Source organism: Argopecten irradians, chromosome 11 (assembly GCF_041381155.1).
Source record: "Argopecten irradians isolate NY chromosome 11, Ai_NY, whole genome shotgun sequence".
Lineage (NCBI taxonomy): Eukaryota > Metazoa > Mollusca > Bivalvia > Pectinida > Pectinidae > Argopecten > Argopecten irradians.
The window spans coordinates 6,908,793-6,935,035 of record NC_091144.1 but is presented as its reverse complement, the minus strand read 5'-3'; the positions used below and the strand labels follow the sequence as shown (position 1 = coordinate 6,935,035).

Below are 26,243 nucleotides of genomic sequence, written 5' to 3'. Positions count from 1 at the left end.
CAAGATGTATTCCTCTGAGAAGTCAAAGTTTTCTTTTATTAGGCTTTTTTCCCCTATAGATTTTTGGAAATAGGAGTTTTTGAGATACCTACGTGATAAAACAATGTTGAATTTTATGTGAAATGTGCCGTTTTGACCATATACACGCGAGATTAAAGCCATATTTTCCTAATGAGGTGATTGATATGTATGGATGTTTTTAGAACTTATTTTCCAGAAGTCTTCTTTTAAATATATACGATTAGTTAGACTCATATTTTTATAATAACAACATATATGCTACCCCTACCTTTAATTTTGAGCTACAAAATGCACCCTTTTCAGCCATTTTCCAAATTTAACCCTATATAGAAAAAAATTCTGGTAATATTCTTTTGTCAATATTTAGCTTATCAATAGTCTGTCTGTAACACTTCGTTTCCGTGCAATGACAAATGTAAACCGATTTTCTTCAAAATTTGTGACAAGGTAAAATGCCTTATGGGCTCGGCCAAGTGCGATCGCGACTGTCGATGGCGTTTTTTAGCGGAGTTATGGCCCTTTGAATTACCAAAAATGTCATTTTCTGCCATTTCCGTGCAAAAAGTGTAACAAATGTAAACCGATCTTCTTCAAAATTTGTGGCAAGGTTAAATGCCTTAAGGGCTCGGCCAAGTTCGATCGCGACTTTCAACGGACCTTATTTATAATTGTTATGGCCCTTGTTTAAATTTAAAAAAGTCAGTTTTCTGCCACTTCCGTACAATAACTGTAATTAATAATATCCGACTTTCTTCAAACTTGGTAACAGTGTTGAAGGGACCGCAGAATCAAACCAAAAATAGATTCCTGGAAATCCCCTTTTGGGCACAAGATTTCATAGAGAGGTGAATGTTTCGGAGCCTGCTGATTGGGTATTCAGGGCGCATCAGTTTCAAATGTTTAATGTGTGGGTTGGGCAATACATGTAGATGTAAAATATGTAAAGAAATTTTAAAATTCTGTCAAGTGTGTGTCTGACAGGGGGAGGTAATCAATATTGGAATTTCATGAATATTTTGGTCAATTTTTGGTGCGGAATTCAACATAAGATGGAACCCCCCACATAAAAATTTAGCAAGATGGTAGATCTTTATTTCTTTTTATTCACAGGTATGCCAGATGCCATTCTTCAAAATTAGTGACAGGTGACCAGACTTAAATTTCTATTTAACCTGGACAGTGGCAAACGTTAATATATCGTATATAGCGAAATCAATTGGTTCTGCGGTCTCTTGAAAGCCTTAAGTGCCTGGCCAAATTCGATCAACTCTTTCAGTGGATGTTATTTATCAGAGTTATGACCCTTTAATTCACTACAAATGTCATTTTTCTTGTAATAACTAAAAAATGTTAAAACTAATATTGTTAAAATTTGGTAACAAAGTTATATGCATTAAGGGCTTCGCCAAGTTCGATCGCCACTTGCGACATACCTTATTAAGCAGAGTTATGGCCGTTTGATTTAATAAAAAGGTCATTTTCCGCCCTCCATAATGTTTTCCTATAATATGTCCTGAAAGCGGGGGATGGAAATTCAACGAATTCGCTTGTTCTTTCTAAATCAGACAGAAAAATGAGGGTCCGTGTGCTTACCTTTTTGATCAATTTAAATATTAGTGAAAAATAAAAATGAAAGTGCTCACATAACAATGAAATATAAAAATCAATTGACCAAAAATTTCACAAACTAATGTTCAACGTTTTAATTACCTCGAACCTAATAAAGATTTAGAGCAAAAAGTAGCTCGATACAGCTTACAATGCTGACACAGTGATTATTGAAGTAAAAATGGTAACACTGTGGCTCTATTCAGAGCGAAAAAGAAACAATTTCAAAATGGCTGTCAAGCGGAATATTTCTTAAAACCCTGTATAGAAAAAAAACTATTAAGAATTGCAATGGAAACTTGCTACAGATATTGATAAATTGTATTTGAAAATCTTATAACTTGTTTGATCTATGTCGAAACGAGAATTTTACGGGACTAATACATAAGAAACAAGGAATATTCCAATTTAAGTGATAGGACACGTTCACGCTACGACAATGTAATTCCATTGACCTTCGTTAATCCCAGATAACTTTGGTTTGTACATCCTCAATACTCTAGGGGTTCCGATCACATACTATCCCTCCACACCTGCACTATCTCATAGTAAAACTGAAGGCAGCTCAGGTGAACAAATCTGAACCAATCACAGGCCTGCTCAATTTCTTTGTGGACTACGGAGAGGACGACGCTCAACTTCAAAGCCCCACAGTCAAGCACAGTGTACCGTTACTCGGCGCTTTTCATGTGCATCAAACGACTGAATTAACTGTTCTGTTTTGTTGCCTCAGTTTTACTACGAGATAGTCCAGAGTTGTAGAGATCGTAAGTGATCGGAACCCCTGGCTTTTCGAGGATGTGGGTTGTATTTCATGGAATAAAGTACACAACCTCCGCATTTAGCTGGAGGGGCATTACCGAGATCGCAATAGGGACAATACGAAAGACAACAAGGCAAACAAATCGGAGTCGCCTTCCATATGACCATTACGTCCCTTACACCTCGAAAACAATGTTAAATGCAAAATATTTTGATTTAACTAAATGAATAAAAACATATATGTGGTGGAATGTTATTTGGCTTATGTGTAAAGGATTATTGCGTTTCGAAATAAACGCACAAAAAAGCGACATTTATGCCAAATGCAGTTTCTTTATGACCGCTATTTTCCGAAGGCATTTTGATTCCTTTTCCAAGGTGCATTATGATAGCCAAAACAGATATATTTCAATTTCAAGAAGCAATTTTCGTTTCAGCCAAACACTTTTCTTATCACATTTAGGGTCAGACTTTGGACAGAAACGTGAAAAGTTACGAATGTATTTTGTCCAATGCGTTGGCATGTGACGTGGTGGAGATACATGGATGAGAGAAGCTGTTACATTGTAACGTATTAGACTCATCCTGCTGATCCGTTATGGCTGTCTGTGAGCAGGTTGGCTATCCTATTTCTAAGTCACAATCTATCAACATGATAAATTGTGACTTAAAATGTATATGCGTAAGACTGATATATCCTCTTATTGACAATCTAGCCGAACTGTTATGGTTTTATATTAAATATTCTAAATATATTGGCATGATATCGTGAACATATCTGTGTAAGGAACAATGAAAAATGCGTCATTTCTTAGCCATAATTATCGATCATTTATCTGATGTACATATTGTCATTGCAGTTTAAATAAATTAAGTGTACCACTACGTCTGTGAACAAAACCAAAAGTACTGGCCAAGCAAGTTTAGAGTAGATTTACACATTCTGTGGTCAAAGATGGTACAGTTATCGTAATGTATATGCGTAAGACTGATGCTGAGACACGTACTCATTGAAAACTGTTTTTCAGGACCATATCAGTGTGTCTTGGTCTGTTCTTACACGCTTGATTCCATCTCAACCGTTATCTAGTGGGACATTTGGAAGAAGAAAGTCGTTACAGGGAAGAGAAAAATCCCAAAATAAGTCCCTTTTAGGGTTGTGATTTGGGACAGGGCTATTCCGACATTCTATTCATTTTAGCTCCTGCTACTTGATGAATTTAACGACTGTTTTATGATTATTATTATTATTACAAGCTAACCGATACTTACATTATATATATATCATTGGCTTCTTAGGTAAAATATGTGTTTTCGTTTAAATATCACATACAGTGTCTATAACAATAATGACAATAAAAAAGCTAACCGAGTTTTATAACATATAGGTATAATTCTTTTTCACAAAAAATAATACGGGCAGCCACTTGAAACGTCATGATATACTCGTGCATATCAAAAGGTCTCAATACTTTTAAATGACATACATGTATGTATCAAATTACTAGTAAACGTTTCTTTCATAATTTGCGTGCCCCTATGTTTTGGCTGAGATGACCAAGATTGCATTTTACGGTCTCGGAATAGCAGTTGAGACTGCTTGTTTTACACGTGTTCATAGACATTTAACTGTCGAAAACAGATATATCTAGATTTAATATCCCATGAAAAGTTACACAATATAAGACCACGATCGAGAGCATCGTGGGTAGCGATAGGCAAAGGACATCTCCTTGCAGGCGGTATATGGGATTTGCAAATTATTAAGTCTAGATGAAATAAATGATTATTCTAATTACTGGTTAATGTAAATAATGAATGTACTTGCAATATTTCCAACGTTGGACATTTTTATTTTGCTATAATTAATATCGATGCTGCTATCGTTTGTGCGATGAGGAGGTTTTGCCGAGTCATCTCGGTTTTCCCTGTCGACACCAAAATAAAACTTGTGAGTATTGTAAGATAGTGACCGTGTATTCTGTTTATCCTGCAACTTTTTCATTATACATACAGAAGATGGTATTCAAAACGAAAACAAATTGCCTGTTATTTACACGATTTCGCTTAAAGCGAAATGCTTCTTTGATGATCAAGAAAAGATGCTTTTACTAAATCGAATGAGTGTGTACTCCTTTTTACTAACGTGGGAAATATGTAAGCGACGTCATTCCGGTGATTGTGACGTAACTGTTTGGCGGGACTGACTGCCGTTTCATTCACTCCTACTAAAAGTGACGTCACTGGAATGTTGGGGATCAAGTCAATCAAATTTAGAAATTGAATCAAACGAAAGAAATTTAACATCTATTTACTGACATCGTAATATTTTTCTATTTCATTTAATACAGGAAATTCTTATTATCTGGTATCTAGTTCTGTGCCCGACTAATGTCGATATTAGAGCTGAAAATGCACTGTTTCTTGATATTGTTCCGCTTCTTTTGTTGACTTTAAATTCGTAAAATGAACTTTACCCGCGAAGGGCGTCAGAACGTTTGTTTTCAACGGGAATAAACACTGTAGTGATAAAGACCTTCCAAGTATGACAACAGTGAATATTTGCATCAGGAAAATTGGGACACAAAAAGTCGATTTTCTCCAAATGTAAGTAAGTTACACTACATTAATTTTGCTGGAACACTTGAAAAATCGTTCTGATTTCAGAACAATTGGAATTATGAAGATACCTCTTACAGTATTTTTATTATTATTATTATATATAATGTAAGTTAATTATTGATTGTAACATTGTAACAAGATTGGCTATCTTGTTAATGCATTAGGTTTTAGTGTGATCTATCAGTCTATACTACATGCTTCATCTTGATGCTATTTTTCCACGTTGAAACTTGCAGGACGGATCACGGGCACTATGCTGTGTTAATGGTTTACTAAAGGGAAACAAATGGGAAATTGCAAAGACCAATATTCAAAGATTTCATCAATGATCATTAGCTTATTATACACCAAATTATTCAGCTAAATGTATAGAATGTAGAAATGTTCATAATAACTCTGTTGTCGTTCTAGTATAGCCATAATCATCAAATTAATGTACTCCTTTGTCTAAAAACTCCAGCACAAATGACAAAGTTCCTAAAGCTTGCAATTATGGATAAAATTAAAGAAAAATGGTGTATCTAGGGTAAGCTAGTGTTTATTGGTGTTATATCAATGTATTTTAATCAAACATACTAAGAAATACCGTACAAATATAACAATTACTAAGAGGGTTGTATGAATATTTTCACAATAACAAATAAAGCTCTATCATAAGTCAATTTCATTCATGATCATCATGTAATCAATACATATTTACCAGTGATCAGTATCTTTTAAATGTCACAGAACTGTACAGATCCAGCTGTGTAATCCTGAATCAGATAGTTGATTTCATAGGAGTAAACATCTCCGTCAAGGAAAACTTCTTATACTGCATTAGGATATCCATCTTTCCCCGAAATCACATTTACAACTTTTGTCCTTTGAAACAATTCTTCCTATCAGTCCTCAACTACCCACTCATGAAGAATTTGCCTACCCAAGAATTTGGTTGGTCTGTATCTAGTACTTCTGAAAATTAATATAAACATGCATCAAGAAACTGTTAAAACATATTTATAAAGTATATGATAATTTGAACAAAAAACTTGTTATTATTTTGGGTTTTATAACCCGTATAAGGCACTCATTCCATTTTGAATTAAAGTCCAATTGCATACAAATCTAAAATAATAATTGTTATCAGGGATACATGTATCAAATTATACACACACATACACACATGTCAAGATAGATGTCGTTATATATATATATACATTTTGTATATGAATACTACCTGTGCAGGGTAGGGACTGGTTGTTCGCATGTGCTGGCTGAATGTGGTTGTGATGAATCTGACGAGATGAATCCTCTCCTTTGTCTGCTATTGAAACCCAATACAAAAATATACATATATTTTTTTTAATTTAGAGGCTTTATACTTTGACAAATTAACAATTTGAAAGTATTTGAATACCTGAACAATTTTTTTGTTATTGTTTGGGTGTGAAATTAATGTTCAAATACATACACATCTAAAATTGTAATTTTATCATGGATGAAGATATATGTGGATACACACACAAATGCATATATACACGATACATATATTTTTCTACCTGTGCTGGGCAGGGGCTGTCGAAAAGTACTGGCTGACTCTAAGTATACAGAATGTGGTAATTGGGAACAGCGGCTTTCTCCCTCCCCTTTTGAAAAAGAATCCAATAATAAGCAATTGAACCAGAAAGTAATGGAAAATTACTAATACAAAATAATACATTAAATCAAAGGTAAGAAATGTCCATGAGACAAGCATACTCGATTACCGTAATTTTAAACAACATAATTTACCTTTTAACAAACAGTAATTTTTCTATGTATATTTTCCCAAATAAAGAAAAATTCTCTAAAATATAGATATTTCAAGAACAATACAATGTAAATTTCTCTAATTTTAAAATGTACATGCCCCATAAATTATTCAGTAAGAAATTTAGTGACAAATATATACTACAATGTCTTATATGTACCTATGTGGCTGGGTCTTGGCAGGTTGCATCTGGCTCCGATGAGTGAGAACAGTTTGCTTGTCTCCGTCTCTTGGTTGGACTAGTCTTCTTCTACTTGGCATTTGGAACATACTATAATTATAAAAATTAATGGATGTCTTAAAACACTTGTCATCTTATCAGTCACTAGTAGATGCAGATTTTAATTGATGCATGTGATAATTCTTTGCAAATACAAACTTAATACTACCTTTTTACTTTTTAAAATTAAGGAGAAAGATCAATACAAACATAATCAAAAGAAATACATTTGATGTGATGCTGATACCACTTACACACTTACCCATATATCTGGTTCTCGTGTTTCAGGACATTTTCCTTCGCATGGTAATGCAAGTTCTGTGAGAAGGGCTTTGAAGTAAAATGCTTAAAGCTTGGCTAACATATTTTCCCACATGATGTTGTCCCTATATGTCCTTTGTATGAAAACCTGGTATGAATTCATTGTACGAACAACAAGTCGATGCAGTTTTTGTTGCAAATGTTGCGGAGACCATGGCTGGTGAGATTCTGTCATGGCGCGGCGTCCGTCGTCTGTCCGTCCGTCGTCTGTCCGTCATCATTTCCTTTAAATCGCTACTTGTCCTAGAGCTCTGCATGGATTGTAAACAAATTTGGCCACAAACATTCTTGGGGGGAGGGGAACAGAATTTGTATAAATTTTGGCTCTGACCTCCGGAGGCAGGAGGGGCGGGGCCAAATAGGGGAAGTAGAGGTAAATCCTATATATCGCTACTTGGCCTAGAGTTCTGCACAATCTGATTAAAATACAGATCCTTATTAACACTACGTTAGATAAGAGGATCTGAGGAAATCCCATGAGGGGTAATGTCCAGGTGACCTTTGAAAATGGCCAATCAAATTGCTACTTGCAAAATTTTGACAGTGAATTTCAGGGACGAAATAGTTTTTAAAAAAGCTGTCAGAATTATTTTGGTTTACGTAGTCATCTCGCCCGAAGAGCACAATAAAGCTAATTGTATATGTAAACTTAACGAAATATCGTTTTCAATTGATGTGACAAGGTGTAGAAAATGTATAAAGTTCATCTGGACGTGACCCCATATGGGATATTGTCAGATCCTTTATATAACGGAGTGGATATAAGGATCTGTATTTTAAACAGATTGAGTTCTGCATGTATTGTAACCAAATTTGGCCACAAACATCTTTGGGGGAAGGTGAACAGAGCTCGATTCTGGTGTTTTCGATTTCGGTTTCTTTTCCAAAAACACGACTTGTTTTCTTCTTGTTGCCCATATTCCACAGAATAGCGTATTTACGTTAATGGCTGCTCCATGTAGTGCTCCATACAATGCCAATTCGAAACATGTCAATTTTAACTTACCTGTTACAACAGAAGTTTTCTTTTTCCTACACAAAAACAACCATGTAATAATTTCTAAAAAATACATCGTAAAATGTGTAACTTATACTTACCCGAGTACCGCGTGGTGTCGCGGTTTTGACAGATCAACTTTAACCAATATTTAACAGATCTCTGATGACAACATAGTAATGATCGCCATTTTTTTGACTTAATTATGATAAAAGATGCTACAGATACAAACAGACAAAATTTTTACCGAAATTAGATGTTGAATCTCTGTAAAAACACAAACTTTCATCGGTGTTTACTCCAATGGGGGCATTTCACACCAAACCGGAAGTCCTATACCTGAAAGATATAGTAATTTCGTATTTATATCAAACGTGTTTCTCGACGTTTTGATACTATTCACTATGCATTTTTGACAATATCTAAGAAATATAATGTTTAATCATACCAAAAACTATTTTATTACACATTATCTTCAATATTTGGTGAATACGTATCGGCGGGTTGCAATTGATACATACTCTCTTTTCGGTTTTGACATGCACTGATGTGCCAAAATAAAATCCTAATTTCTACGTATAAGCAGTAATGTATGTCATAAAGTTCTAGCTCGATACCCATTAAGACATCATATATTTGTTTTCAACATTACTTGTCAGGATCGCGTACTTCGATTTGCAGAAAGAGACAAATGCATGTCGCTAAAAACAAACCAATATGGAGCCGTTCGTAATTATAAACATTCTGAGACCAATTATCCATTACAAATAAGTTGACATGGTCGTTCAAGGGTAGCTTGCCCTTTCTGAACATTAAATTGACATCATGTGATGAATTATAGCATTAGTTTGTGTATTATTAGTTGTGCCGATATTTTACAATATAAGGCGTGTTTTGATATAAATATTACTAAATAAACTTGCTGCTAACTACACGTTGTTAAACTCTTTTTATCAATGCTGGCAGGCATTGAAAAGAATAACATTTTTTCTTTATTTATGTGTAATTTAGGGTTGGTACATGCTGAAATTTTAGAGAAATAAGCTTTCAAACATTGCACATTTATCTAACATCAACATAGCCTTAAGTAAACCCTTAACCGAATGTGTGACAGGCATCCTTTTCTAAAAGTAGGCATGAACTATATCCATGATTTAGTTAGGATGCAAATTGTACATTGTAACAAAGCAATGTCTGATTTTAATCTCAGAAATGGAAGTCAGGAAAATAACTGCACGTGACTGTAACAGATAACTCTTCAGTTTGGAGGAGAGAAAATTGGTGTTCACTTCAGGAATATCTGGATTCACATCTAAACATGAACCAAGAGCAAACGATCCGACAGTATCACAATAATAGTGATGTTATATCGAGGTACAAGCAAATTGATATTGAGTCACATCACTTAAAACGGATTTCTGATGTTAATGATGAAACAAGCATATCAAACAATGACAGAAGTTAGACATATCTGGCAAATACATGTTGCTCATGCCACAATCGTATTTTGGTTGTCTTTAAAAAATACATATTTATTGCACTTTAACATTCGGGATATATAAAATATAAAAACAGCACATCAGCCGAATTCCAATTCCTATCCTAATTTAAAGATACATTTCGTTGCCCTCAAATTGGAAATATGATAAAGATGTGCCAGGAATTTGTTAATATGATAATTAAAACGATCTAATGCGTTCATGCATGATCAAACTGCCGTAGAAATTATTGAAGGAAGAACCCCTTGCAAGACAAAAGCATATCATGATATACTGTACGTGTACTAATTTTAGCATTAATCTAATTTTAGCGCATTTCGCACTCAAGCCATAGCGTTAATATAAGCACAGCGCTAAAATTTGTCCCAACCAAAACTATAAATCTAACGATATATATTCATTATATATTCGGTATAGCATCACGGTCTGTTAAAATAAGTAAAACTATGTCATTGGTTATTAAACAATTATTTTTTTAAACACGTGAGCACAGAAATCTTAACAATCGAACAACGTAAGATCATGGTATTTATAATTTGCATTCAGTTTAAACACGGCCATTATCGACGATTTCACGTATCCCCAGACTGCACTGGTCATGGCTCCACGAGAGGTTTCCTGATGTGCCGATACAAGCCAGTCGGCATATGCATGTAACGGTTTTATAGAGAACAACCAACTAAATAATTTTACATAGACCACAGTGTTAAACTTTGTTAAAGTTTTGTACTGTATTATTAGCACAAAGTAATATTAGTTAGCTATTGTGTTCTATAATTAAAGTCTAGGTTGTCATATAACACTAGATAGAAGAAAAAAGTTTGGGTCCTTCTGCTCAAAGTCCAACCAGGGTAGCTTTAATGAAATCAAACGCATTGTGCCATATCACTGAAGCAATCTGCCGAAGACACCAGGCAACACACCCCACCCAGTCACATTATACTGACAACCGGCGAACCAGTCGTCCCACTTCCTGTATGCTGAGCGCTAAGCAGGAGCAGAAACTTCCACTTTTATAGACTGTGGTGTATATCAGCCAGGGGACAGAACCCAGGGCCTTCCTTAGGATAAATATTGGCGTTTCCCGTAAATTTATTGAAGGTTAGAAACAGTAAGAACTGTATCTGCTGTACCTACTACATGGTCGTAAAAAGCCGACTAAATTTAAAATCTTATCTTTCCTTTCTTCCTAACTTACTTTCTTATTTTATTAATGTTCCCAATGTCTCTCTTAAAACCACCTTACTTCTGGCCGATGCTCGAGACTTAGCCCTGATGAAGGTTGTGGGTTCTGTCACCTAGCCGAGGCACACCATATAGTCAATAGAAGTGGTAGTGTCTATTTATTGCTCAGTGTATAGGGAATGGGACGACTTGTTGCCTGTTGTCAGTATAATGTGACCTAACCTGACAACTTGATATGTAAATTTGCTCAGGCTATTTGAAAACCCTATTAAAATTGCTGATATTGTATCATATCACTTGACCACCAAACTATGACTTAATTATATAAGTTGTATAGCGAAAGTCCATGCGGAAATAAAAATAAGTACCTGCTGCCCCTATTGTATGATCGTAAAAGGCGACTAAATTTAGGATCTTATCTTTTCTCTTTTTTCCTAACTGACTTTGTCTTTCCTAATGCCTCCCTTGGCACCGCCTCATTTTTGGCCTTGAGTTGAGCGTTCGCCCCTGTGAGGAAGGCTCTGGGTTCTGTCCCCTGGCCGAGACACACCAAAGTCTATAAAAGTGGTAGTTTCTGCTCCTGCTTAGCGCTCAGCATACAGGGAGTGGGACGACTGGTTCGCCCGTTGTCAGTATAATGTGACCGGGTGGGGTGTGTTGCTTGGTGTCTTTCGGCGGCATGCTTCAGTGATATAGCACTATAAAAAGGGCAACAGTTCCACTATACAAGAAGACACTACATGAATATACCGCAGTCTCCCAAAACACGCACCTCGCACAACATACATGCAACGCACAGCATACATGGGAGGCCGTCCTTACATGACCATAGCTGTTAATAGGACGTTAATTAATCAAACAAACAAACAAACAAATGAATGTTATTTAAAAATGTTTGTTACATCGTCATAAAAAGCCTCTAACGTTGATTTATCAAAAGTTATTCCCTGTTTTTACATGTGTGTGTGAAGTTTCATTATGATAAATCCATCTTTTATTTGATAAAGTCTTTAGAAACATTTTAACGAAAGCACTAATAAAGACTTCCTTTTTAGCATCTGCGTCCTTCGTATTTGACCGTTTATACCGACATTCGCTAATATATAATATCCATGTAACTGTATGAGGCTTCAATGATCAGGGGTATAGTTACCATCATGACCACCTGAAACTAAATGGTTTGAAACACTATCGTAGTTCCGTGTTTTATGTAAAGAGAGTCATGATTCTAGCTTCATTTCTACCATAATCAGAACCCTTACTGTGACTGTGTGTATGTAACTTAATACCCCATCGTCAACCTGCAAAATCAACCCACAGTGTCGATTTCGTTACTCAGACTGTTGAAATTAAAACTTCACAGGTTTCCTGCAACTTTGTAACCAACGCAAAACACTATAGATTTTTTTCTCATGACGAATGTTTGATATCAATAAAAGGTTTAGATAACCTGCAGTTTTATAGTAATACAGCATTTAAAGTGTCCTGTGATGAAGGCCCTTAGTTCTTTAGTTCTGTCCCCTGATCGAGACACAATGTAGTCTATAAAAGTGGTAGTTTCTACTCTTGCTAGCCGTTCATCATTAAGAAAGTAGGACTACTGGTTCACACGTTGTCGTTTGCTTGGTGTCTTCGGCGGCATGATTTAGTGATATTACACTATAAAAAAGGCAAGTGTTCTATTTTACAAGAAGACAAACACGAATATACCGCAGTCTCCCAAAACACGCACGCCGTACAAAACACAAGCTATACATCGCATACTTGGGAGATCGTCCTTACATGACAATGACTGTTAATAGGACGTAGACTAAATTTAGGTTCTTATCTTTTCTTTCTCCCTAAATTACTCCCTCCTTCCTAACGTGTCCCTAGACACCACTCCACTTTTGGCCTTTGGTTGAGCACTCGGCCCTGTGAGGAAGGCTCTGGTTCTATCCCCTAGCACACCAAAGTCTATATAAGTGGTAGTTTCTACTCCTGCTTAGCGCTCAGCATACAGAGTAGGACGACTAGTTCGTCCGTTGTCAGTATAATGTGACCGGGTGGGGTGTGATGCTTGGTGTCTTCGGCGGCATGCTTTAATGATATAGCACTACAAATAGGGCAAGCGTTTCAATTTACAAGAAGACACAATACAAAACATACCGTAGTCTCCCAAAAAACCCACGCGCACTAACGCACGCTACACATCGCAAACATGGGAGGCCGTCCTTATATGACCATTATTGTTAATAGAGCGTAAATTTATCAAACAATCTAACAATTAAATCACATCTCGGTTGCATCAAGATTCTGGTATCCCCTTGTCAAATATCGAAACAATATTTGGCCTACACGTATATCTAGATTGTACCTGATTTAGACTAAGCTTATTTTCGTATATTTGAACTTTTATTGCATGCTGATTTCACTGTTACGATATGTCACTAAACATTTGATATTTGAACATTGACATGTAACTTGCAATTGATGATTTTGCTCCCCAAAAATATATGTCGGCCTATAAGAGAGCCGAAATCTAGGGATCATATATTCCTGGTTTTGAATAAAGCGCCTTCAATCACCGCCATGTTCAGTGACTTCGGGTTTTGTCGGATTTCGAATCGTATCATGTGACTGACAATCGACACGACCTGCATGTGGTGAGCCAGGTAACTATCGTAAGCGCATATGTGTTCATTTACGTTTTCTTTCTGGCTAATAAGAGAAAATTATTCTGGTATATGTCCACATAATGAATATTCAAACTTGGTAACAAGGTCAAATGCCTTAAGGGCATGGCCAAGTTCGATTGCCACGGCATGTTTCAACCAAGGTTAAGCATAACCTCAATAACGTTTACCAACAATATGCCATGAAAGCGGGGGATGGAAATCAACGAATTTAGTTTTTTTGGTTTTTTTTAACTATTTCCTTATTGTTTCGGTGATATTACACATTGAACAGAATTACTATATCTATTTGTGAAGGCGATTATAAATAGTATACTCTCATTGGGTTTAGTGAATGAACATTTTCTTGCGCATCAAATAAGTGTTTTGATTGGAGCGAAATCAAGTAAATAACTAACATACATAAGGAAATAAATACAGGATAAACAGAATACTTGGTTAGTATTTTACAATACAAGCACGTCTTGGCTTTCCTAAGTCGCACCAAGATAAACCTTGTATTTAAAGATAATTCAGAATTCCGGAATTTCAGTCCGAACAGATGAATTGTGACTATGGATCTGTAACTCTCATACAGTCATTCACAACCACCAGCTATTATGACGTTGGCGGTACTTATGACATCACAAGAAGAGGTGCCACTGATGGGGCAGCGGGGAATTTGATTTGGTGATAGCAATAACAGTAAACATTGCAGCTTGACTTAAAAATAATAGAAAACGGAAATATAAGCATTGAATTGCCTTCTTGGGAGATTTATGGTCCTATAATTCTCCCAGGATTGCAGAAAAAATCAATCATAACAAGCTTTATCTAATTTTCTGAAATCCTGGGATAAATCTCACAAGAATGCAATTAACTGCTTAATTAATCACACATATTAGCTGGAATGGAAACAAAGCATGATTTTTAACAGAGAATTGTAACTCCACTGATAGTAGAAGGTATTGATTCATAATATATTTATTACACCCCTTCTTTGATTGTAAGGATAGTTTTTAATTCCACAGTTTCAGTTACCATGGTAGCCACTCATAATATGCATAAATTATGAAAAAGTGGAAATTTTGACAATTTTGGTTTTGGAAATCATCCTTGAACAAACATCATATTTCTTCTAAGGATGTACTGCGGCGCATATTGTACATATTAAGTTTGTTCAAGAATGCACTCTATAGTTTCATAGACAAAAACTTCCAAAACATGTCCAAAATCAGAAAACAGTCGTTATAGATGATCAGGTATTTACTAAATATTTAACAAATTAATCACAAAATCAAAGTTTTGAAAAAGACCTCTTTCACGAACAATGGACATTTTTATTTTTTTTTCAACGTTTTTCAAGTGTTTGCATTAATGTTGCTACAAATAACATTTATTTTTAATAAATCGGTTCTTGGGCAAATTTCTATTGTTCTTGAAAAGGGTCCATTCATAGATTTGGGGCCCGAACCATACACGGTCCTTTCTATACGAAATATAAATGACCAAAGTAAAAATAAGTTATGCTCTTTTTGTACTTTGAGCGACAGCGCAACTCATCCATGTTGACATGCGTAGTACAAACAGGACGTTAGAACTTTGATATCAGTGTTAGACATTCCCTTGGGATACAAACGTTTTGATGACGTGACCGGACAAAAGTTATGTAAACATCGTCGTGGGTACAATCTGAACCGAGAATAGGAAATTGACATGATAGTTGGAATTAAACCGAGGAAATTATCATTTCCAATCTATTTTAGCTTCAGTCAAATTGCATTGGATAATCTATTAGCGATATTAAATTTATTCATCACTTAATGCCGTTCATGCCAACACGTAATTATTCCTGTACGAGTTTTGTTCATCATTTCAATCACGCATGTCAACTGGCAATGAATTTAATAGTTTAGTTTCAGCCAATAATTACTTCAATTCCAAATTGATATTATAAAAATCCTCAGAGACTTCAATTATCCAGTTAATTTTATATGGATATAATTATCAATTTTCTTATTAAATGAAAGAATAAAGCTTTCAAACTTTTCCATAATTTATGCTAAAGTCATAGTGTTTGGTTTGGTTTTTAAAAACCATTTTGCTCACAAGATGAAGCATTTTGAACAATGTCCGATGTAAATGTAAGACAATGAAACGACGAACGATTTCTTTTTAATTTTAAATGTTTTGCTATGTTTAAATGTCCAATGTTACAGGGAAACATAACAGGAATATACCACAGCCACCACAAACACATAAAACCACACACCGTACCATATCTCGCACATTGGGGACCATCCTTAACTGGTCCTGGCTGTTATCTTACGTAACACAACATCATCTAACACCCAACACAACGCCATCTAATACCCAGCAACATCACCTAACATCAAACTCAACATCATCTAACACCCAACACAACACTATCTTACATCCAACACGACATCATCTAACACCCAACACAACACCATCTAACACCCAACAACATCACCTAACATCAAACACAACATCATTTAACACTCAACACGACATCATATAACACCCAACACAACATCATCTAACACCCAACACAACATCATCTAACACCCAACTCAACATCATCTAACACCCAACAACATCATCTAACACCCAACAAAACATCATCTAACATCCAACACAACATCATCTAACATCCAACATAACATCATATAACACTCAACAGGACTTCATATAACACCCAACACAACATCATCTAACACCCAACACAACATCATCTTACACCCAACACAACATCATATAACACCCAACACAACATCATCTAACACCCAACACAACATCATCTAACATCCAACACAACATCATCTAACATCCAACAACATCACCTAACACCATACACAACATCATCTAACACCTAACACAACATCATCTAACACCCAACTCAACATCATCTAACATCCAACACATCATCTAACACCCAACACAACATCATCTAACATCCAACACAACATCATCTAACACCCAACTCAACATCATCTAACATCCGACACAACATCATCTAACACCCAACACATCATCTAACATCCAATACAACATCATCTAACATCCAACACAACCTCATCTACATCTAACATCCAACACAACATCATCTACATCTAACATCCAACACAACATCATCTACCACCCAACTCAACATCATCTAACACGAAACACAACATCATCTAACACCTAACTCAACATCATTTTACACCTAACTCAACATCATTTTACACCTAACTCAACATCATCTAACACCTAACACAACATCATCTAACATCCAACACAACATCATATAACACCCAACCCAACATCATCTAACACCTAACACAACATCATCTAACACCCAACACAACATCATCTAACACCTAACACAACATCATCTAACATCCAACACAACATCATCTAACACCCAACACAACATCATCTAACACCTAACACAACATCATCTAACATCCAACACAACATCATCTAACACCTAACACAACATCATCTAACATCCAACACAACATCATCTCACATCCAACACAACACCATCTAACACCCAACACAACATCATCTAACATCCAACACAACATCATCTCACATCCAACACAACACCATCTAACACCTAACACAACATCATCTCACATCCAACACAACACCATCTAACACCCAACACAACATCATCTCACATCCAACACAACACCATCTAACACCTAACTCAACATCATCTCACATCCAACACAACACAATCTAACACCCAACACAACACCATCTAACATCCAACACAACATAATCTAACATCCAACACAACATCATCTAACACCCAACACAACATCATCTAACATCCAACACAACATTATCTCACACCCAACACAACATCATTTAACACCTAACTCAACATCATCTATCACCCAACACAACACCATCTAACACCCAACAACATCATTAAACACCTATTACAACATCATCTTACATCCAACACAACCTCATCTCACACCTAACACAAAATCTAACATCCAACACAACATCATCTACATCTAACATCCAACACAACATCATCTTACACCCGACCCAACATCATATAACACCATACACAACATCATCTTACATCCAACACAACATCATCTAACTTCAAATACAACATCATCTACCACCCAACATAACATCATCTAACACCCACCACAACATCATCTAACACCAAACACAACATCATCTAACACCCAACTCAACATCATCTAACACCCAACACGACATCATCTAACATCCAACACAACATCATCTAACACCCAACACAACATCATCTAACATCCAACAGAACATCATCTAACTCCCAATTAAATATCATCTATTATCAAACATAACATCATCTAACACCCAACACATCATCTAACACCTAACTCAACATCATCTAACACCCAACACAACATCATCTAACACCCAACAACATCACCTAACACCATACACAACATCATCTTACACCTAACACAACATCATCTAACACCCAACTCAACATCATCTAACATCCAACACAACATCATCTAACACCCAACACAACATCATCTAACATCCAACACAACATCATCTAACATCCAACACAACATCATCTAACACCCAACACAACATCATCTAACATCCAACACAACATCATCTAACATCCAACACAACATCATCTAACACCTAACACAACATCATCTAACACCCAACTCAACATCATCTAACATCCAACACAACATCATCTAACATCCAACACAACATCATCTAACATCCAACACAACATCATCTAACATCCAACACAACATCATTTAACACCTAACTCAACATCATCTAACATCCAACACAACATCATCTAATGCCCAACACAACATCATCTAACATCCAACACAACATCAACTACATCTAACATCCAACACAACATCATCTAACATCCAACACAACAATCTTACACCTAACTCAACATCATCTAACACCCAACACAACATCATCTTACACCTAACTCAACATCATCTTACACCTAACACAACATCATCTAACACCTAACACAACATCATCTTACACCTAACACAACATCATCTAACACCCAACACAACATCATCTTACACCTAACACAACATCATCTAACACCTAACACAACATCATCTAACATCCAACACAACATCATCTAACATCCAACACAACATCATCTAAAAATCAACACAACATCATCTAACATCCAACACAACATCATCTACATCTAAGATCCAACACAACATCATCTAACACCCAACACAACATCATCTTACACCTAACTCAACATCATCTAACACCTAACTCAACATCATCTTACACCTAACACATCACTATCTAACACCCAACAACATCATCTTACTCCTAACACAACATCATCGAATAGGGCTGTAACGAGTATCCGAGTACTCGAGTATTCACGAATTATTGAGAAAAATCGGATACGAGTATTCGTTACTCCTTATATTTGTGGATCGCGATCTTTCAAAAACAAAAAATAATACCTTCTTTAATGCTGTCATAGCTCAAAAATGTGAAGGAATGTACACTAAAATTTGAATATCATCGATGTTTTCACTTTGAAGTAGACCGGAAGTACACAAGAGCTGCGTTTAGTAAAGCTAGCAACATGTTATTTTCGTATCCACGCTTCGATGCAGTGTTGTGAATTCTTCATAAAATAATTATGATAAAACATAATTATTGAATTCTAGAGATGTAAAAGATGATAATTGATTTCGTTTTCATTACGGGTCGGAAATATGTAAAAATACGAATATATTACATTAGGCTACTGAGTATGTAGATGTCAACCCTATGCCAAAAACGAAAGGTAGGCTAATTATGAGTCAAAATCATAAATCACTTGATTAAAAATAAAAACTATAGGCCTAGAACCAAATTAAATTGTAACTGCTCTTACAGATTTAAACATTTTTTTCTTAATCTCAATGTTTATTCTGTATTTGACCAAAATAAAAGTAACAGTGAAAATATTTTCAAATGGTTATTTATGCCTTACCATGATGATTTCATGCCGTAATTGATGTGCAGTAGTATTTTTGAGATGACGTCATTTCAAAATTCAAATGATTTGATTTTTTTACAGTTGCAGTGACTGAATCCTGCTGCACTTCACCTGTAACTCTATTGCTTAATGATAAGGAATGTAAAACTGCTAAAAATGGTTTTATTATCAATCAAACATTTATCAATATATAAGAGCATTATTGATTTATCAATAAAAACAGTTTCGACTTAAATTGAATCTTTTGCTTGTATCTAACTGGTGATTCGTGGTCCGATCTGTGAATCGTCAACCTCGAATCGTGGATCGGATCGGATCGCCAAATGTTAGACAATCCACAGCCCTATCATCGAACACCCAACATAACATCATCTAACACCCAACACAATATCATCTTACACCTAACACAACATCATCTAACATCCAACACAACATGGGCGTTAGAATTGTACCTGCTGCCCCTATTGCATGATCGTAAAAGGCGACTAAATTTAGGATCTTATCTTTTCTCTTCTTCCTAACTGACTTTATCTTTCCTTATGCCTTCCTTGGCACCGCCTCACTTTTGGCCTTGAGTTGAGCGTTCGCCCCTGTGAGGAAGGCTCTGGGTTCTTTCCCCTGGCCGAGACACACCAAAGTCTATAAAAGTGGTAGTTTCTGCTCCTGCTTAGCGTTCAGCATACAGGGAGTGGGACGACTGGTTCGTCCGTTGTCAGTATAATGTGACCGGGTGGGGTGTGTTGCTTGGTGTCTTCGGCGGCATGCTTCAGTGATATAGCACTATAAAAAGGGCAACAGTTCCACTATACAAGAAGACACAACACGAACATACCGCAGTCTCCCAGTACACTCACCTCACACAACATACACGCAACACACCGCATGCATGGGAGGCCGTCCTTGCATGACCATGGCTGTTAATGGGACGTTAATAAACCAAACAAACAAACAAACAAACAAACATCATCTAACACCTAACTCAACATCATCTAACACCTAACACAACACTATCTAACACCCAACAACATCACCTAACACCATACACAACATCATCTAACACCTAACACAACATCATCTAACACCCAACTCAACATCATCTAACATCCAACACAACATCATCTAACACCCAACACAACATCATCTAACATCCAACACAACATCATCTAACATCCAACACAACATCATCTAACACCCAACACAACATCATCTAACATCCAACACAACATCATCTAACATCCAACACAACATCATCTAACACCTAACACAACATCATCTAACACCCAACTCAACATCATCTAACATCCAACACAACATCATCTAACATCCAACACAACATCATCTAACATCCAACACAACATCATCTAACATCCAACACAACATCATTTAACACCTAACTCAACATCATCTAACATCCAACACAACATCATCTAATGCCCAACACAACATCATCTAACATCCAACACAACATCAACTACATCTAACATCCAACACAACATCATCTAACATCCAACACAACAATCTTACACCTAACTCAACATCATCTAACACCCAACACAACATCATCTTACACCTAACTCAACATCATCTAACACCTAACACAACATCATCTAACACCTAACACAACATCATCTTACACCTAACACAACATCATCTAACACCCAACACAACATCATCTAACACCTAACACAACATCATCTAACACCTAACACAACATCATCTAACATCCAACACAACATCATCTAACATCCAACACAACATCATCTAACATCTCAACACAACATCATCTAACATCCAACACAACATCATCTACATCTAAGATCCAACACAACATCATCTAACACCCAACACAACATCATCTTACACCTAACTCAACATCATCTAACACCTAACTCAACATCATCTTACACCTAACACATCACTATCTAAACACCCAACAACATCATCTTACACCTAACACAACATCATCGAATAGGGCTGTAGGCCTAACGAGTATCCGAGTACTCGAGTATTCACGAATTATTGAGAAAAATCGGATACGAGTATTCGTTACTCCTTATATTTGTGGATCGCGATCTTTCAAAAACAAAAAATAATACCTTCTTTAATGCTGTCATAGCTCAAAAACGTGAAGGAATGTACACTAAAATTTGAATATCATCGATGTTTTCACTTTGAAGTAGACCGGAAGTACACAAGAGCTGCGTTTAGTAAAGCTAGCAACATGTTATTTTCGTATCCACGCTTCGATGCAGTGTTGTGAATTCTTCATAAAATAATTATGATAAAACATAATTATTGAATTCTAGAGATGTAAAAGATGATAATTGATTTCGTTTTCATTACGGGTCGGAAATATGTAAAAATACGAATATATTACATTAGGCTACTGAGTATGTAGATGTCAACCCTATGCCAAAAACGAAAGGTAGGCTAATTATGAGTCAAAATCATAAATCACTTGATTAAAAATAAAAACTATAGGCCTAGAACCAAATTAAATTGTAACTGCTCTTACAGATTAAAACATTTTTTTCTTAATCTCAATGTTTATTCTGTATTTGAACCAAAATAAAAGTAACAGTGAAAATATTTTCAAATGGTTATTTATGCCTTACCATGATGATTTCATGCCGTAATTGATGTGCAGTAGTATTTTTGAGATGACGTCATTTCAAAATTCAAATGATTTGATTTTTTACAGTTGCAGTGACTGAATCCTGCTGCACTTCACCTGTAACTCTATTGCTTAATGATAAGGAATGTAAAACTGCTAAAAATGGTTTTATTATCAATCAAACATTTATCAATATATAAGAGCATTATTGATTTATCAATAAAAACAGTTTCGACTTCAATTGAATCTTTTGCTTGTATCTAACTGGTGATTCGTGGTCCGATCTGTGAATCGTCAACCTCGAATCGTGGATCGGATCGGATCGCCACATGACCCAATCACACATCGAACACCCAACATAACATCATCTAACACCCAACACAATATCATCTTACACCTAACACAACATCATCTAACATCCAACACAACATGGGCGTTAGAATTGTACCTGCTGCCCCTATTGCATGATCGTAAAAGGCGACTAAATTTAGGATCTTATCTTTTCTCTTCTTCCTAACTGACTTTATCTTTCCTTATGCCTTCCTTGGCACCGCCTCACTTTTGGCCTTGAGTTGAGCGTTCGCCCCTGTGAGGAAGGCTCTGGGTTCTTTCCCCTGGCCGAGACACACCAAAGTCTATAAAAGTGGTAGTTTCTGCTCCTGCTTAGCGTTCAGCATACAGGGAGTGGGACGACTGGTTCGTCCGTTGTCAGTATAATGTGACCGGGTGGGGTGTGTTGCTTGGTGTCTTCGGCGGCATGCTTCAGTGATATAGCACTATAAAAAGGGCAACAGTTCCACTATACAAGAAGACACAACACGAACATACCGCAGTCTCCCAGTACACTCACCTCACACAACATACACGCAACACACCGCATGCATGGGAGGCCGTCCTTGCATGACCATGGCTGTTAATGGGACGTTAATAAACCAAACAAACAAACAAACAAACAAACAAACATCATCTAACACCTAACTCAAACATCATCTAACACCTAACACAACACTATCTAACACCCAACAACATCATCTTACACCTAACACAACATCATCGAACACTCAACTCAACATCATCTAACACCCAACACAACACCATCTAACACCACCAACAACATCATCTAACATCCAACACAACATCATCTAACACCCAACACAACCTCATCTAACACCCAACTCAACATCATCTAACATCCAACATCGTATAACATCCAACACAACATCATCTAAAACCCAACAACATCATCTAACATCCAACATAACATCATCTAACACCCAACACAACACCATATAAACACCATACACAACATCATATAACACCCAACACACGTTTTAAGACATTCAGACGTGAACTTGAGACAAACGAGCATCAGTCAACCCTAAGGGTTGTGTTACATTTTTAGGTTGTCCTGGCTTGACTAAAGCTGTGTCTTTCTTAGAAAGAAATTGAGACAATCATCGATTTCTATTAATTGTGTTTGATTGTTGGTTATGTGCTCTATGGGTGTTTACCTGGTATGTAGTGTATATATTCACTGTGTATATAAACACTACATAAGTCGATAGTATATCTAAACAAAACATCCCCACTGAATCAACGCCTACGTAAACCTTCATAAGTATACCGTTCTGTTAGTATCTCCCTCGGCTAAACAACGATATAAGGCCTGGTCGTAATATCATTATGTAAATACAGTTCAATTATCGACATCATTACATCCAACACATAGAGTGAGCTGAAAAAAAACCGCAAACATTATATCATATACAAGATATTATATAAAAACACACATTTGCACGAGGAATCATGGTCGACATTGAGGCATTTGTCGATATGTTGACATCGAAATGAATTTTACTTCTAAGGGTATTTAGTATTTTACCATATTTTATTGGAATATCAAAGTTGGAAACGGTTATAGACTGAAAAATTATACTGGAATCAACAAAGACAACTGACAAAATTATTAAAACGCTATTAAAAAGCATCGCCATTATAAGATAACGACCAATAGCTGTAGGTTTGATATGTTTATTGACACAAGTGAAATGAATGACATTGCAACTAAACATTCAATGTCTGGTTGAAAGCCTTACTTTCAAAACATCAAACAAAAGACTTTAGCGGGAAATGTTAATTATTTCATCAATATGCTTATTGTATTTACACCTTTTTGCGGTTAAACTTGTTAAGCGTTTCTTATTATTAATGTTTTCGTGAGATAATGGTTTAATTTAGATTTGTGTTCAATGTGAAGTAACTCTTTTGAAACACTTCATGTAATTTCATGCGTTTCTCTTTGTTCATGCGAATACAATTAAAGGTGTATACGTGTTTGTGGGGGATATTAAATTGGGCTCCGTTTGTCCGTTCGAGATTATTTTCCGGGCTCACTTACCGTTCATCGCAGCTCCTTGAAACTTTCTGTATACATCAGACAAGTGTCCTGTGTGTGCCTTTGTTATTGCGGAATTTCCGTATTCGTTTTTTTCTTCTTTTTTTGTTACCATGGAAAAAATACCAAAGTATTGTTTCCGGACTTTAACTTCAAATCCGTTCAACGCAGCTCCAGGAAACTTTCTGAATGTATCAGACAAGAAGTGTCCTAGTTGTGCCTTTTTCTATGGCGGAGTTTCCATTTTGGAATCCTTTCTGCTACCTCGAAAATTCAGTCAAAAATACAAAATTACTGTTTCTATTTGTTACCTGGTGTTTTTTTTCATTTTTACAATACTCACATAGATTTTACGTTATGCTTGAATAATTGTTTCTTTGACCGTAATGTATTTGGGTTTTAATACCAACTGCAGGTCGCGGGGATAATGCCACGATTTGCGTCTCCTTGTTTTTTTGTTTTGTTTTTTATTGTACTATTATTTATTTGTATGATGACTTACAAAAGTATTTTTGATGCTTAAAAGGAGAAAGTTTTTATTGCAACAAAATATAGTGTCTGTTATTACATTATTTTTAAAATCATATGTTTTGTTATCCGTTAAAGATAGTAGTATTTATATTTGCCTTATTCTATGTTCGCAAGATTTTATATGAATGCAAATAACGTTCACCATCTCACTTTGTCTGGTTAGAGATCCGTTTGAGCACATCCCGTCACTGCCTTGGGATATAATTTCAATACTTAATAACTATCGATATCAGAAAAAAAGTTGTTTTCACATGTGGTTCTAAATAAAAGAAAAAAAGCGCGAAGCAAAACAAATATTTTGTTACGATTTATCGGATATCATCTACACTGACTTTTTTTGACCTCAAGGTTTCAGGATTATATGATTTTATGATGTTTTGGTAGAAGGTACAACATAAAAAATGCGAGTATATCTGTTCACAACATCATAAGGATGTTTGGTTTTCTTTCTTTGTTTCTTTTTTAATGAAACGAAGATTTGCTGAAACAAAAAGAAGAAGAATGATATAACTACACTTTTCGTCATAGGACATTAAAATACCGAATAACCAGTTATATTTGTACTTCCCTGCGAAAATATAACCAAAAAGCCTAATTATGAAAAGGTAAAATACAATATACAAGTTAATATATGAAATGGCATTATTTGTTCCACAATTTGTGTTTTCAAGACCCTGATTTACCTGCGCCGGTTTTTATCGAAGTGCCGCCTGCTCCCTGTGTTATTAGGGAAACTTTTCATATCCGAACTTCGTCTTTGTGGGTTGTTTATTAAGATTCACCGGCGTAAATTATAACATCACTTTCTTCACAAGATCATAATTCCAGGTAACACCGATCTCAGTTGCAGTAGTGCTAGTGTCGTGAGGAGCTGTACACCGTATCGTGTTCACTATTTAAAGCTTAACCGTAAAATATTAGAAATTATTTTTGTCACTTGAACCTATTTATGGTAGTCTAACTATTCAACAAAACGTTTCAGTTAAAGAGC

General features: G+C 35.9%; 2 long non-coding RNA genes across 2 annotated transcripts in view; one reads left to right on the top strand and one right to left on the bottom strand.

The window, feature by feature from the left end:
- Positions 1–13,606, top strand: part of LOC138334385 (uncharacterized) — a 98,164-nt gene extending 84,558 nt beyond the window's left edge. The window contains exon 5 of the long non-coding RNA XR_011210128.1: positions 13,582–13,606. This is a non-coding gene — a long non-coding RNA (uncharacterized lncRNA). The remainder of the gene's footprint in view (positions 1–13,581) is intronic.
- Positions 5,607–8,684, bottom strand: LOC138335777 (uncharacterized). Its single transcript, XR_011210325.1, has 5 exons — positions 8,591–8,684; positions 6,966–7,076; positions 6,555–6,641; positions 6,233–6,319; positions 5,607–5,967 (listed from the first exon to the last, which is right to left on the bottom strand). It is a non-coding gene; the product is annotated as an uncharacterized lncRNA (long non-coding RNA).
- Positions 13,607–26,243: the final 12,637 nt, after the last annotated feature.